This window comes from Panthera pardus, unplaced genomic scaffold, assembly GCF_024362965.1.
Source record: "Panthera pardus isolate Hobbes unplaced genomic scaffold, ASM2436296v1 HiC_scaffold_17, whole genome shotgun sequence".
NCBI classification, from domain to species: Eukaryota; Metazoa; Chordata; class Mammalia; order Carnivora; family Felidae; genus Panthera; species Panthera pardus.
The window spans coordinates 83,945,973-83,961,010 of record NW_026526732.1 but is presented as its reverse complement, the minus strand read 5'-3'; positions in this window follow the sequence as shown (position 1 = coordinate 83,961,010).

Here is a 15,038-nt window from a genome sequence, read left to right as displayed (position 1 = left end):
CATGGTTATATAAAGAATTCAGAGACAAGCACTGGGCTACTACAGTGGAGTTTGATGATAACGCCCTCACTCTTTCATTTACTTTCAATGTATCTCAATGTACCTCAATTTATATACATCAGCAAGTGAATGTATCATTTTTATTACTTAGTCTTTACTAAATCTCAAAAAATGGGCAAGGTGCTTAAGAAAAATTCCCCAGATCATTGATTGAAGACAATACTAGTAAAGAAGCATAAGAGGGCAATTAAAAAGTTATAGAACAGAAACACGTTCTTCCCTTAACACAAGTTTTCTCCCAGCCACATCACAAGGAAAAGAGAAGGATGATCTAGAAAGATTTGAGAAGATAGTAGGCAAAAAAGTTCAAAATCATCAAGAAGGGTATTTAATATATGTATTTACATCTGCCATCGTTATAAAAGAGCCTCCAAGCTTATATTGTCCTTTGAGATATCAGCTAATGATAATAAAGCCATTCCAATTAGAAAACCCCTCAAAACCACATTTTATTTCATCTTTAGCACATCCGCTTGAAATTTCTACCTTTATTTGTGTTTAGTAATGTACACTCAACAGGTATTTATTAGTACTCTCCGTGTGAGGTATGCTTATGGACACTTGAGAGATATCAATAAATAAAACTCATGTTTTAAAAACTGTCCTTATGGAGTTCACATACAATTATATAAATAAATAAACATCCATATATTGGAGGACTATTTTTTTTTTTTTATTTAACAAATTGTGTGTCATTGAAAAAGTTTTTGTACCACTGGTATACAAAGGAAAGACTTACATGGCATGCAAGAATTTTTCTGCATATGTGACTTTAATTCTTGCCACATCTAGCCAAACTTCACTCCCCTATGACATATTTGCATGTCTTCGAACATTTCATTACACTATGCTTACCTCAGTGCTTTGTGTCTGTCTTCCTTCTGACTAGAGCACTTCGTCTACCCGTATTTCCCTTGCCTTCTTATTTCTCACATTTCTTCTTTCAACACTGGGCTCAGTCTCCCTCTTTTGTGTAACTGCATATGGTTGTTCCAGAATCAATCAGTTCTTTTTCTATGTCCTCCTCCATCACTGTGCCCTATATTCAAGTCCATTACTGCAATTACCGCACTGTTTTGACTCCATGTGTTTATGTGCCTGTGATGTCCTTGAGGAGGTCGTCTTTAACTCCATGCCTAGTACCATACCTGACATGCAGTATGCCCAGTAATCATGTCACTGAAATTGTATTAATCTCCAAACAGTTTCTAGATAACTGAAGTTTCACTTTTTTGTTTGTTTGTTTGTTTGTTTGTTTGTTTCACAAAAGAAGTTTAATTAATGAAGTTGACTTGCTGGTTTTCCAAGAAAATATGTGTCTGGTCAACTTGAAGTTAAATAGAAGTTATTTGTATCATGTGCTATCTTGATCTGACAGTGTCTAAATGCATTAACCTGGTTCTTGCTTGGCAATGTTTGTTCCACAATCAAAATGGTTATAAATGTGTGTGGTAGACTAATGATGCTAATATTGTATGGAACAAGATTGTTAGAAGTTGTATATGATTTTTTTCATTTCTAGGAAGCAAGTTGAATTAGAGGGTCAATGTGCTTCCTTATTTTACTGAAAAGTCACTTTTGAAAATGATGATTAAAAAATACATGCTTTACCACTATGAATACTGACCACGTATGTAGAAATGTAGGAACCCAAGTTGTGTAGTCTTTAAACTGAAATAAATTTCAACTACCAAGGCTTTCATTTGGAATTTTGATTAGCTGTTTCTTGCCTCTGGCTAAATTGTCCATTTTTATGGATTTTGCTGTTGTAGACTATCTTGTATTGCATGCCAAAATGGATTTTAAGGACTCCAGTGATCTATGCAGCAAGGAAGAAAACATTGTGGTGACCCATTAAGAATTTAAGGGTGAACTTTTCCTGGTAATTTTAGTCACCCAATTCCAAGGGGTCGGGGTGGGGGGGAGATTGGGAGAGAATATTAATGAAGTTCAGCTGCAACCATGATTGCAATAAAAAGTATGCAGAAAACAACAGGAAATACCCGACAGAAAATATTCCAGGGCACAACTTCTTTTGTTCTCATTACTTTGACAATAAATCTTAATATTTTCCAGAAATTTGGATGAATATGATAAGCAACTATGTTTATAGTAATGTGATTACATTTGTTAAATTAGAAACAGCAAGAAGGCCATGTATTCTCTGCTATTTTGGGAAACAATAAACAACTGACTGGTGTCTATAGAAATTCCAGACTACTGTTGACCCCATTAATTCTTATTATAGTTGAACTAAGGGAAAGATTACATGTTCTATGAGATCATCTTGCCTAAGCTACATTAGTTAATTATTCTCTTCTTGGTATCGATTTTGTTCTATTGACTCCTTAAAATCTTTTAAAATGCTACATTTGTTATGTATTTTACTCACATGTAAAATATAAATCTTCCACTTGTCACTTTAGTGTTTGGTACTTTGGCTTAATCAGAGGTATGTCATTTTAGTAATTTATCATCTGGCTTATTCACTATATGATAAGCCTTACTAAGAGCTACTTCTTCTTCTTCTAACGTGATCTTTTGCTGTGGTCCAAGTACAGAGTACCAAATTATTTTTTACTATGTAAAAACAAGTTTTAAATCCAATGTTATAAGTAATGATATAAATAATTCAGCATGTGCTTTTGTAATGAATATGCATGGTGATAGAAAAACACAAGTGCTAACTGTCATGATAACTTAGAGCGGTGGCTTTATGCATTTTTTCCCTTCAGTAGAATTCTTTTCATTATATGAAATCTCATGTCAAAATCCACTAAATAAAATAGATCAAAGTGGATCCCCTTTGGTGGAACCTGACTTTTGGGGGTGGGAGCTCTTTTTCCTGAGGCCTCTCACTTATTCCAACCACACTCACTGAGGAGCTGCCATTGAGCTCTATGCTCCTAGAAATTCAGTGTAAAAACTACTGGGTTTTTTAAAGATTAATTAATTAATTTGAGACATTGGATACTTTTAATTTTATTTTCATTTTTTAAATATTAAGTAGGGCCTGTGCCCAATGTGGAGCTTGAACTCATGACCCTGAGATGGAATTGCATGCTTTACTGACTGACCCAGTCAGGCACACCCCTCTAAGTTTTTATTTGAATTTTAGTTAGTTAACATATAGTGTAATATTGGTTTCAGGAGTAGAGTTTAGTGATATATCACTTGCATATAACACCCAGAGCTCATCACAACAAGTGCCCTCCTTAATGCCCATCACCCATTTAGCCCATCCCCTGCCCACCTCTAACAACTCTCAGATTATTCTCTATAGTTAAGTCTCTTATGGTTTGCCTCCATTCTCCCTCTTTTCTTTCCCCTTACCCTATGCTCATCTGTTTAGTTTCTTAAACTCCACATATGAATGAAATCATATGGTATTTGTTTTTCTCTAAAAACTACTGGTTTTAAAAAAATATTTATTTACTTTATTTATTTAAAATTTATGTATTTATGTATTTGTGTATGTATGTATGCATTTATTTATTTATTTATTTATTTATTTATTTATTTTGAGAGAGAGAGAGAGAGAGAGCACATGCAGGGGAGGGGCAGACAGAAAGGGAGAGAGAATACCAAGCAGGTTCCATGCCTGGTGCAGAGCCAGTTGTGGGACTTGATCTTAAGATGGTTAGAACATGACCTGAGCCAAAATCAAAAGTTGGACCCTTAACCAACTGAGACACCTGGGCACCCCTAAAAACTACTGTTTTAAAGTATATGATCTATTAAGGAAATGGAACAATACTTCTAGAAAACTTCTTATGTGACAGGTAGTTTACATTCATATTCTTATTTAATCCTCAAATCAACTTTGTGGATGGGATATTGATCTCATATTACATCTGTGGAAGATGAATCTCAACAGGATGAAACCATTTACCTAGACATACTGCTTTGAGTGGTATTATTGAGATTTCAGTCCACATCTGTCCACGCCACAATCTGATTTTCTTTTAGTCTATGAACTGCATCTGCTATAAAAAATGAAGAGGAAAGAGACAGCAGTGCTCTGATTAGACTCTCCTATAAGAATTTATCTTTATTAAAAACAAATATGCATTTGCTCTTCTCTATGTTAGACATGAAGTCACTAAGTTAGTAACTGATAGTTGAGCAATTCACTCTATTAGGGTCTATAGAGAAGTCACAGAGTAAATGGTATCTTTTTAACCATAACCTATGTGTGCCCAGAAGTGTGCTGAGCTTTGACCAAAGTTGGGGAACAATTTTTCACTACCAAACTGTGAAGGAAGTGTTGAGCCACAGGTTTTCAAGCCCGGTTTTCTATTAAAATTACCTGGGGCGATTTTGAAATGAAATGATGCCTTGGCCCCACTCATGGATTCTGATCACTGGTTGGGGTGGGAATCTGGGCACCGGTGTTTTTAAAAGACGTTTATAGTTATATACTGCAACTAATGTCACATTGGATGTCAATTATACTCAAATTAAATAAATAATAAAAGTTATTTACAGGGTATTTAGAGCTGATGTCAAGAAAGAACTTAGTTGGGGAAAGCTCTAGTGTAGAGGTACAATGTTACCGGGGCTGTGATGGAGGAGAGGTTGGAAGCCATGGTTGTGGAGTGTAAGAGACGTTTAAAAACATCTTTATTTCTCTACTGAGAGAAAGTAAGAAAATTCAAGGATTTTTAGAAGACTCTTTCCAAAATGAGGTCTATATCTAAGATAGTGACAAACTTCTGAAGTCTTGATAAACTTTCAACCTGAATGTCTATATGTCACAATTTTAAAGCAGAAAAAAGAAAATTAGGAAACTTACCTGTGGATCAAAGCAATTGAATTATAAATTATATTTTTTTATCCTGATTTTAATCTAGTTTAATTTTTCTAAGGTGAGAAAATTTCCAAATATTAGAAAATGATTTTAATAATCAAACTTTTTATTATTGAAAAAATTACCTAATGGTTAAATAGGTCATTAGCTGTTCTGAAAAGATATTATTCTACGTCACAAAAAGAATGAATTGTTCTGACATTAATCATCCTACAATAATATTGGATGACAATAAAACATTTCTTTTCATCAAAAATGTCTAAACAGTCAAAGATTAATGAAGATAATGAGTAACTAATGGATTATAGGAAAGCCTTAGAACATTATCCCATCCAAACAAAAATTACCTGAATGGCTTTCTCAAACACGAGCTACTTGGAAACTTTAGGAGATTCGGTAGAAATATCTCCTGTTTAAGTAACTTTCTGAATCTGCTAATGATTAGAATATGAAAAATTAACAAAGAACGCAAATAAGTGGCATAAACATTTGATTAAAAAAAACTAAAGCCCTACTTTGATAAAGCATCTAAGTCTGTGAAGAAGACACCTAGCAAAGAATATATCATTTAGAATATATTTCATGGCCAGGGTTTCTGAGTCTCCTAATGTGCCCAATGGCATAAGGTAACGTTTTCTAGATTTCATAAATGTGTGCCTCAATAATTTTTCTTTCTTTGATTCCTCCTTAGGCTCACTCTTTCCTTGGTTTACCCCATGCTTTTAATTGTTCAGCCCCATCCTTGAAGAAGGGACTTGCTTCCCCAGACGCCACAACCTCGGAGAGGAATAGAGCCATTCTTGTTATTTTTTCTGAATTTCTTCTTAAGAACTTTCCAACACCCATGCCATGCATGGTGACAGAGCTAAATTTCATCCCCGATAATCAGACATTTGCTCTACAGAAACTCTCCTGATAAGTTCAAGTATGCTATAAACTCTATGATGTATTTATTTTATAGAATTTAGTCTGTCATTTCTTAAGTCTTTCTCATTGTTATCAATAATATGATCAAATTACACACAATTAAAATTTTAAGACTACAAGAGCCAATCAAATAGACTCAATAAAAAATCTATTGTCTGTTTTCTACAACATGATTCCTTTTAGGTTTATTGTAACTTTTCTAAGGCCTTAAACCTGGGCTAACTTAAACAACTGGAAAATTATAGTCACAAAAACAAACAAACCACATGCTCAAATTTTGACTCTCCCACTTACTAGCCCTGTTGCCTTGGACAAGTCACAACTTCTCACAGCCACATTTTCCTCATCATTAAGGTGAATGTAGTATTACACATAGCTTTCTGACTGCAAGGCATTATTGCAAAATAAAGCAAAATCATTTATGTAAAGATACTACTACATAATAGAGTCGTATATAAATATTATAATTATTAGCATGTTAAGTGTGTCACTTTCATTTTGCATGGACTTAATGGGTACAGTTAAGATGTTGTGTGTCCAATTGTATATATAACTGTGTTTGCAATATTAAGATCGTAAATACCAAGAAGCAAGGGAAGCAGAGCTCCTAACATGACAGATTATACGCTCAATAAATGTAATTTAATGAATGCCACATTTGAAACTGGTTTTCAACAATTCACTTTAAAAATTCCTCCCACATTAAGCCTGGTTTTTAAGGTAAAAGGGCAGGCAGTTATATTTACATGTTGGGTGAGATACATTCATCAATGTTTGAGTTCTTTTGTGAAGTTTGGAGGCCCCTAATCATATCAGCCTGATAAATCCTTCTTCATTTTGTAGGTGAGAAAATTGAGAAATAGAGCTCAGTGATTTCCCTGCGATGGAATGCTCTGGGAGGCAGCATGTGTTTGGAGCGCCAGTCCCTCACACTGCTTTCACAGCCCCGTGGACCCGATTGTCCCTCCCAGTTTGGACTCAGCCCCCACCTGATCCTTAACCAATGTGTTCTTTCCTGACTTACCCTGTGAATACATGTGTTTTGTGTTTGTAGTTGGATGTTAGTTCAAATATTACTGGAACATTTTGTCTACTGTTATATAATTAAACTGGAAGAAACACTCTGCGGGATGTGGAATAGCATTACAACCCAAAGATCATCAAAGAAGTCGTAAGTTCTTTAATGATAGTGTGTATTTGGTTAATCACATAGAAATTGTCTTGATTTTGTTTACATTACAATTAATAATGTTTGGAAAGGAATATGTCTTATTTTGCAATATTTTTTTGTCTATAGCACATCATTATCTAACAAGATTGTATAGAAGCATGTATTATCTAATGAGGACAATACTGGCTCACAGACTAGAAGAAATAATCCTCACTGTAGATATATTATTATAATCCTTAAGATACTGGTTGAAAACCAATTTATGTGTTTATAAATTCATTTTATTGTAGGCAGAATAATTCCAACTGTAATTTTTTACTTTGCATAGCAGTGACATTTCTGTCCACAGAGTCAGAAGAGTTTAAATGGGATGGGATTCCCTGGAAATTTTCCCCTTCTTTAATTTTAAAAGCCTGTCAGAATGTTCTCTGTTCCATTCCATCAGGTCATGAGCTTTTCAGTAAAACACCAACAGAAGAGGGAAAAAAGGGAGAAAATGAATTAGCGAAAGGGATCCTGAGTCTTTTCTCTTAAAGATTCCAATCAATTTTTGGTTCCACTACACTCAGATCCTTTAGACAAGAAAAAAATTGTTCATAATTCATATGCTCACATAAATTCTGACAAAACAGAGTTCAGTATTTAAAGTTACCCTAAGACAAACACTAAACTTGCCAAAAACAGTAGGTTCAAGATGAACTGTTATTCACTTACTCACTGAAGTACGCCGAAGTCTGCCTTTGCTGATTTTCGCAAATACTCTGTCCTGCAGGATTCATTAGTTCACACCAGTAGAGATTTAATATCATATGCCTACACTTGGTTGAGAGTCCTCATTTGAAGTCTCTTCGGCGAAATATAGCTGTTTATTCTGGGAGTTTTTTCTCTTCCCTCTCCTTAAGTTTTTCATAAGGCTACTATAAGGGAAGATGTTCTTATATTAACCTGTCAAAAACATGGGTGACTGTGCTATGAAATTCTTGATGAATTTTAGTTTCTATCAGATTATATACCAAATAGGTAGTCAAGAAAAAGTGGTCAACCGGCCTCATTTGGAAAGAGGAATCTATCACCTTTATCTTGTTGAAGGATAAAACACACATATTTTGGCTGAGGCTAGAGTGTAAAAGACTAAAAATATGGCAACATGTGCTTTTTGCTTGAGAATATCCATATATCTGAGTGGAGGTTCCCTTCTGCTGTGTCACATAACACACTACACACCAGTCCAGGTACCACATAATGTAGTTCCGGATTTGATGATGGAGGCAGAATTGGTCCCTCATCTTTGTTCCTTTGGTTCTTATATTACTATCACTTGAGTGATAAGATTTATAACCTTGACTTTCCTAAATGGATATGAGAACACTTCAGAACACATTTTGTTCATGCATTTAGGGTCAGTTATTTTTTATGTGTGAGTTGTTCAGTTTTGAATTTATAAATTTAAACTAATTTTAGCCAAAAATTCTGAGACTGTACTGTGTGGACACTAGAGGAAGCCATTAAGGCAATAATAAAATGCTTAACTGGTCCTCTGTTTATATTCAGGAATAAGATATTTACACAAATAATTACAATATAAAGTGGGATGTATATTGGTTTGAATCAAGGGAATATGTTTTCATTTTCCCTTCGTCATATGACAACATATTTTAACTTTTCTCAAGTGTTTTTTCCTTATATGTTTATAATGTATGCTGTGACCTTTAATATTTATGTATGTTTAAAGCAATCTAGCTTGTTATTTCTTCAAAGGAAAGCATTTGTTTATATTTCCAATAGTTTGACATTTGAAGTGTTGAATTTTCTCTACTGAAAAATTATTAAAGTGAAATGGCTTACAAAATATTGCCATTACTTCTCAGTTTCATAAAATCAGACTCCTTCACTTTTAGTAATTGAAAGTAAAAGGTGAAATGTTCATAGAGGATAATGACTACTAATATGGCTTTGATTTCATTTCTGCTACATGAACTATCCCATGATGGTCTCATTTTAAGCCAGACACCATGACCTTCCCCAATTTCAATAAAATTTTCTCCACGATTGCTTCATCTCAGAACTGTAGTTCTTTTAGCACATATTTCCATCTGGAAATGAATCACTCAGTGATCCACATATGCCATACCAACTAAAGTCAACTTGAGGCCCGTCTCCAATGGCTGTGCCAAACACAGGGATAATATTCCAAGCCATGAGATGTTGACTTTCTTATTTGATTAATGAGGATAATATTTAAGTTTGATATATTTTAAGGTCAATAATAAAAACAAAAGGCTTCCATTTATCGTATCCTTAATAAAATGGTCAAATACAAATGTGGATTCAAGTTGAAACCTGCCTCATTTTGGAAAGTGGGTTATTTCTGCCTAATTCTCTCCCTTTTCTTGATGGCAAAGAATTTCATTTACTGAATTTATTGAATTTCATTTGTCTCTCATTTATTTTCCTGATGGTAAGAAATTTTATTTATTGAATTACTGAATTTCATTTATTTTTCTTTTATGATATGAATTTCTCCTCTACCCTTAAAATAAATTTGAAGAATTATTTGACAAATCAAAATAATTTAAGTGTCTTCATACTTCAACAATATATCTCCCAAATGATATGATAGGTTTAAGAAGAAAATGAGAATATTTTAGATCACATAGACACATCAATTCTGTTATCAATAATATCAGTGACCACAATTTTTGCTGTCCATGCAGTTATCTTTTGGTTGCATAATTTATACCATGTTCACTAAATGTCATTATCATTGAAGATCTTTACTGAGTAAAAGTAGGAATAATAGCTATAATTCCACTTATGACTCAAACTCACATAAACCTTAGTATCAATCAGATACTCTGTGAGTTTAAGTGTAGAAAGTTATCTTCTTTATTCTCCCCCCACCCATGTAAAATGTGAGCTTTGTATCACATATGATTCCTTAAAGCTAATGTACCAAGATCAAAAGATAGAAAGCACAAAATTTTTTGTCTACACATATTTTGTATAGAGCCTATAGCATGTATTATATATGTTCTCATCTTAGATCAGATGTCTTAGCAGAGGTTCCCCAGAAATCAGATCCTGAGACAAGAGTTTTCATGCAGGCAGTTAATTTGAGAAAGAATTCCTTTACAGTAGTGAAGGACTTGAGAGGGTGAAAGGAAGATGAAAGGAATCAACATGGTAAGGTGTTACTAGTTGATCACCACTATGTTTGAATAGGTGCTCTGTCTTTCTGGGATCTTCAAGGGAGGAGGATATGGAACACATCCCACATCTGCCTATAAGGAAAAAAAAAGTGGTTATGTAGTGATGTAAAGAACTACATCATCTCTGAGTTGAAAATCGTCCCTTGGGTAATAATTACCCCATACTTCAAGGTTGGATATGTGTGACTACTAACTGGGCTCCTGTTGATATCCCACTCTGTGTATCAGGAAAGACCCAGGGCAGAAAACAAGAGGAAGCACTACATGAATGAGGTAAGACTCTTATTCTGCAAAACAGGTTGAAGTTTGTACAAAAGAGTTACTGTAGCCATGACTGTGGCTCAGATGACACCTACAAGATTTGAAGCTATAGATATCCAATAGAATCTATTCCATTTTCCAAGTGTTTGAACTGTACATAACTATTAAATTCATTCAGTTATAATGTCTTCAATGCAGCAATGCCCCAAATGGGTTCCTTAAAATACATAAATAATAAGATTTGTAACTCCCCTCCAATTTTATGTTCAAGTCAATATGAGAAATAATTAAACAAAGTGGAGTAAATTTCTTTACTCAGCATTTTTTGAATAATGTGTTGATTAGCTTGTGAATCTGAAGTTTTAAAATGATCTACTTCTTTGAATTTTATTTTTTTAATGGGGGAAGCATTTCTTCATGGAGCACTTCAAAAGACATAAGCGCTATAAAATAAAGATTTTTTTAAAGTAATAGGTAATATGTATTGAGCTTGTATTGGTGCAGGGCACGGTTCCAAGAAATTTATGTGTATTAATGTACTTAACCTTCACAGTTTTATAAGACAGGGAATATTGTTTTCTTCTTCTTACAAAAGTAGAAATTGAAACACAAAGAGCACTAGGACATTTGCCTTAGAGCTTTTAAAGATCATTCAAGACAGAATCCCTTGAGACACATATAGGTTTGAAGATAGATTAAAATATTAATTTTCCAATTGTGTCCAAAGTTTTGGGTATCTAGAAGTTCTAATAATTCATATTTGTAGTTAATTTTCAAATGTGTTTTATACATCACAACTTTTAAATACATTTTTCAATACATCAATAAATATCTCATTAGCTATCCAATGAGAATCACTCACTTTTTCTCTCTCTGGCAGTATTTTTGTCTCTCTGAAAACATCTTATTTCTAATTCTAGGGATGACTTCTTTAATAATATCTATTTTGAAAAAATACGTTTTATTTGCATAGTTAATTTTTTTAGTTACTTTTTGAGTTTCAATGTAGTTATATTAGTAAGTTAAGTCAGGGTTGAGCGAACTCAAGAAATTCTCAGGGTATAATACTTTTAGGGAAATAATGATATTTTGGAAATTTCAATTAAGCAAATTCTCCACTCCAAGACAAGATTGAATAAATGTTTACTGAGGCTGAATTGAAAAATCTCAACCTAAATTAATGTCAGTTTAGACTTTTTGTCTTGGTAAAATGCCATTATATGTCACTTCCCTCCAAGTTTTATTGTCTGGCTTCTGTTATTCTGTTTCCAAAATAATCTCCTTCATCTTTATGTCTTTACCAGCAATGTCTGCAGATGATTGTGCATAAAATAGCTAAATAAATATTTCATAAATGGAGGATGAATTAATGAAACTTCAAATGTTTATGTCTTGTTATATATTCCAAATTCTATCCACCCAATCAATTCTTCATATATACATGAAACATTTATTTAGCACCTCTCTCTAGATACTGTGTTCTACAATTAAATGCCTAATTCCAATTCCCTCTTCTGAAAAATGGAAATATTGATATCTTCATCACCATGTATTGTAAAGAATGGGGGAGACAATTTATATATAGAATATCAGTAACAATAAAAACTAAATAAATATGAGTTATAGTTTCTAAAACCCAGAGGTAAGAAAATGACAATCTGCAGATAAAATCAGGCTCATCTGTTTTGATAAATAACATTTTATTGGAACACAGTCATGATTACTTTTTATATATTGCCTGTAGCTATTATAAGGACAGTAGAGCTGAGTAGTTACAACAGAGATCATGTGCCTCAAAAAGCCAGTAATGTTTACTATCTGGTCCTTTACAAAAGAAGTTTGCCAACTCTGGGATGCCGGGGTGGCTCAGTAATTAGAGTGTCTAGCTCTTAATTTTGGCTCAGGTCATGATCTTACTGTTCATGAAATTGAGCTCTATACTGGGCTTTGTGTTTACAGCGTGGAGCCTGCTTAGGATTCTCTCTCACCCTCTTTCTCTCTGCCTCTCCCCTGCTTACACACACTCTTTCTCTCACTCAAAATAAATAAACATTGGAGGGAAACAAAGAAGTTTGCCAACTTGTCTTTTCCAAATTTCCCAGATCTTAATACTTGTTACGTATAGAACAACTTATCATATAAAGAGATTGCCATTCCTCCTTTTTTGGATTTTGATTAAAGAAATTTGGAGGTAAGCCAAGAATTCTATGCTCAATGAGATTCCCAAATAATTCTTATGAAGAAACAAGAAGTAAATTTGGGAAACTTCCCTAAGGAATAACTGTCTAGAGATAGAATTCAAAGTTCTGCAGCATCTTAGCAGAGGAGAAATTGTTCAAGGAAAAAAGACAGATCTCTTAATCTGGAACTAAGGTAACCCTGAAAAGAACAAGAAATGACCAAAATTACTAAAATGCACATTCTAATTCCTGGGCTGAAATTTCTGAGGACAAGATTTAACACTGGGTATGGATTATCTTAGTACTAGACCAGTTAAAATTACAAAGAGACAACTTAAATAACAGAACACAGATCACTGAGGAGACTAGAAGACCTACATTAAGAGGGAACAAAGAATGAGCCAAACTGTGACAGAGTTGTAAGCATTTTAAATTCAATGAGAAGGCTTTCAGAAGGGTCCAAGTGTTAGTAACAAGGCAGGAGAGTAAGAAAGAAAAGACCTAAGTAGGATATACCTCCAAATGTGTAATCTTGCCCAGTTATGTCATATATTCACCGCCAAAGGTGGTACCATTTCCTTTATTAATCTTTCTGAGATTAAAATCCATCCAAGCAGTGATAGTCTTGAAGACACTCATTTTGAGGGGCAATGAAAAGAAGGCTCAAGTCCACCATTTTATTTATTAAAAAATTTTTTTTAATGTTTATTCATTTTTGAGAGAGAGAGAGACAGAGCATGAGTGGGAAAAAGACAGAGAAAGAGGGAAAGAGAGAGAATCCCAACCAGCCTCCATGCTTGTCAGCACAGAGCCCGATGTGGGTCTCGAACCCTCAAACAAAGAGATCATGGCCAAAGTCACTTAACCGACTGAGCCACCCACCTGCCCCTACATTTTTATCTCTAACTGGGGACATAGAGAAGGGCATCCCAGATCATAAGATCTACCTGCTCTCCATTTAGGAAGAAGTAAGTAAGAAATTGGGCCTGGTTGACTAGAGATTGTTTTGGCAATGAAGCCAAGCCATGGATGCTGCTTGGGACATTAGTCATTCTACCCCAGACAAGACCCAGAAGACCTTTCTAGGAAGATGTTTGAGAATTTTAACTTTCCAGTAACTCTAGGAACCATATGGAGTAGAAGAAAGCCTATTCATACTAACTCCTACCTTTGGACCACTGAGCACATGCTCTGCCTTGATCTTGCAGCTCTTCCTCAGATGTGTGGGAATGAAATCATTGGTGGGAGCCTTCACTCAAGACTTTAATGTACTCACAACCGGCTATAGAAAGGCCTCAGATACCTTTTTCACACTTCTACTTCTTCTGTATCTTTCCTTGTACCCATCAAGTCTACCTCAGTAAACTTTCAATTATATAAAGCTTAATTTAATCTGGAAGAAATAAATTTGTCTCCTCAGATGCTAACCACAAGCAGGATGGAATCTGTATGAAAATCTGTGAAATTTTATCTTTAATCAGGAAAGAATTTTCCTGGCAATGAATTTAATTCACTCATTCAACCCCACCCTCCTTCATAAGCAATGCCTAATCATCAAGTGGGTTTCTTTATTTACTGCCATTCAAAAATGTAACATCTACCAAGGATCTGCTTTCAATTTTTAAAGGGACCATGCCCTTTATTTTTAAATATTTTCAAGCCATTTAAATAAGATGGCATGGAAAATGACTTTAAATAGAAATGTACAGTGGTTTCATCACTCAAGCAAGACACCTATACAGTCTTAATACATGTATGCTTATCCTTAGAGATCCTCAAATACAATGGAAACAACTTCATATAAATTTTTAAATGTAAATATTTATTTCCTTATAATCCCTGACATGTATCTTTTGACCCACAGACATATAAGCAACTTGTATACATATAATATATATGTACACACACACACATATATAGTGCACACATAAGCCAACTTGTATATCACATATCCATGTATTTTTCCCTTTTCTACTTTCAGCCATGGACGCTCAGAGAAGCTCAGAACCGGGGGACGTTATCAGTGGCTCAATGTGGTAATTTTAACACATGTTCATAGAACTTCAGACAGTCTTCTTACCAGAGCATGCTGTGCTTTTGTGATTGTTTGATTCAGTAACATGCTATGTGACTTCAATGGTCTTAGCATAAAAGGAGATGCAGCTAGGAGATCCTAGCTCTCTTGGGACATTCACTTACAAGAAAGCCTGCTATCACGTAAGCAGTCAAACTGACCTGAACCTACCATGTTGCAAGGAAGCCCAAAGTCACTACTTGAAAGACCATGTGAAGAGACAGAGAGATGCATGGTAAGCTCCTGACTGATACCAGGCCTTGCTCAAGTTCTACTCACCATCTCATCTTTTTCCACTTGTTTAATAGACCTCAATCCAGTCAAGTTCTGTCCAAATTCTTGACCT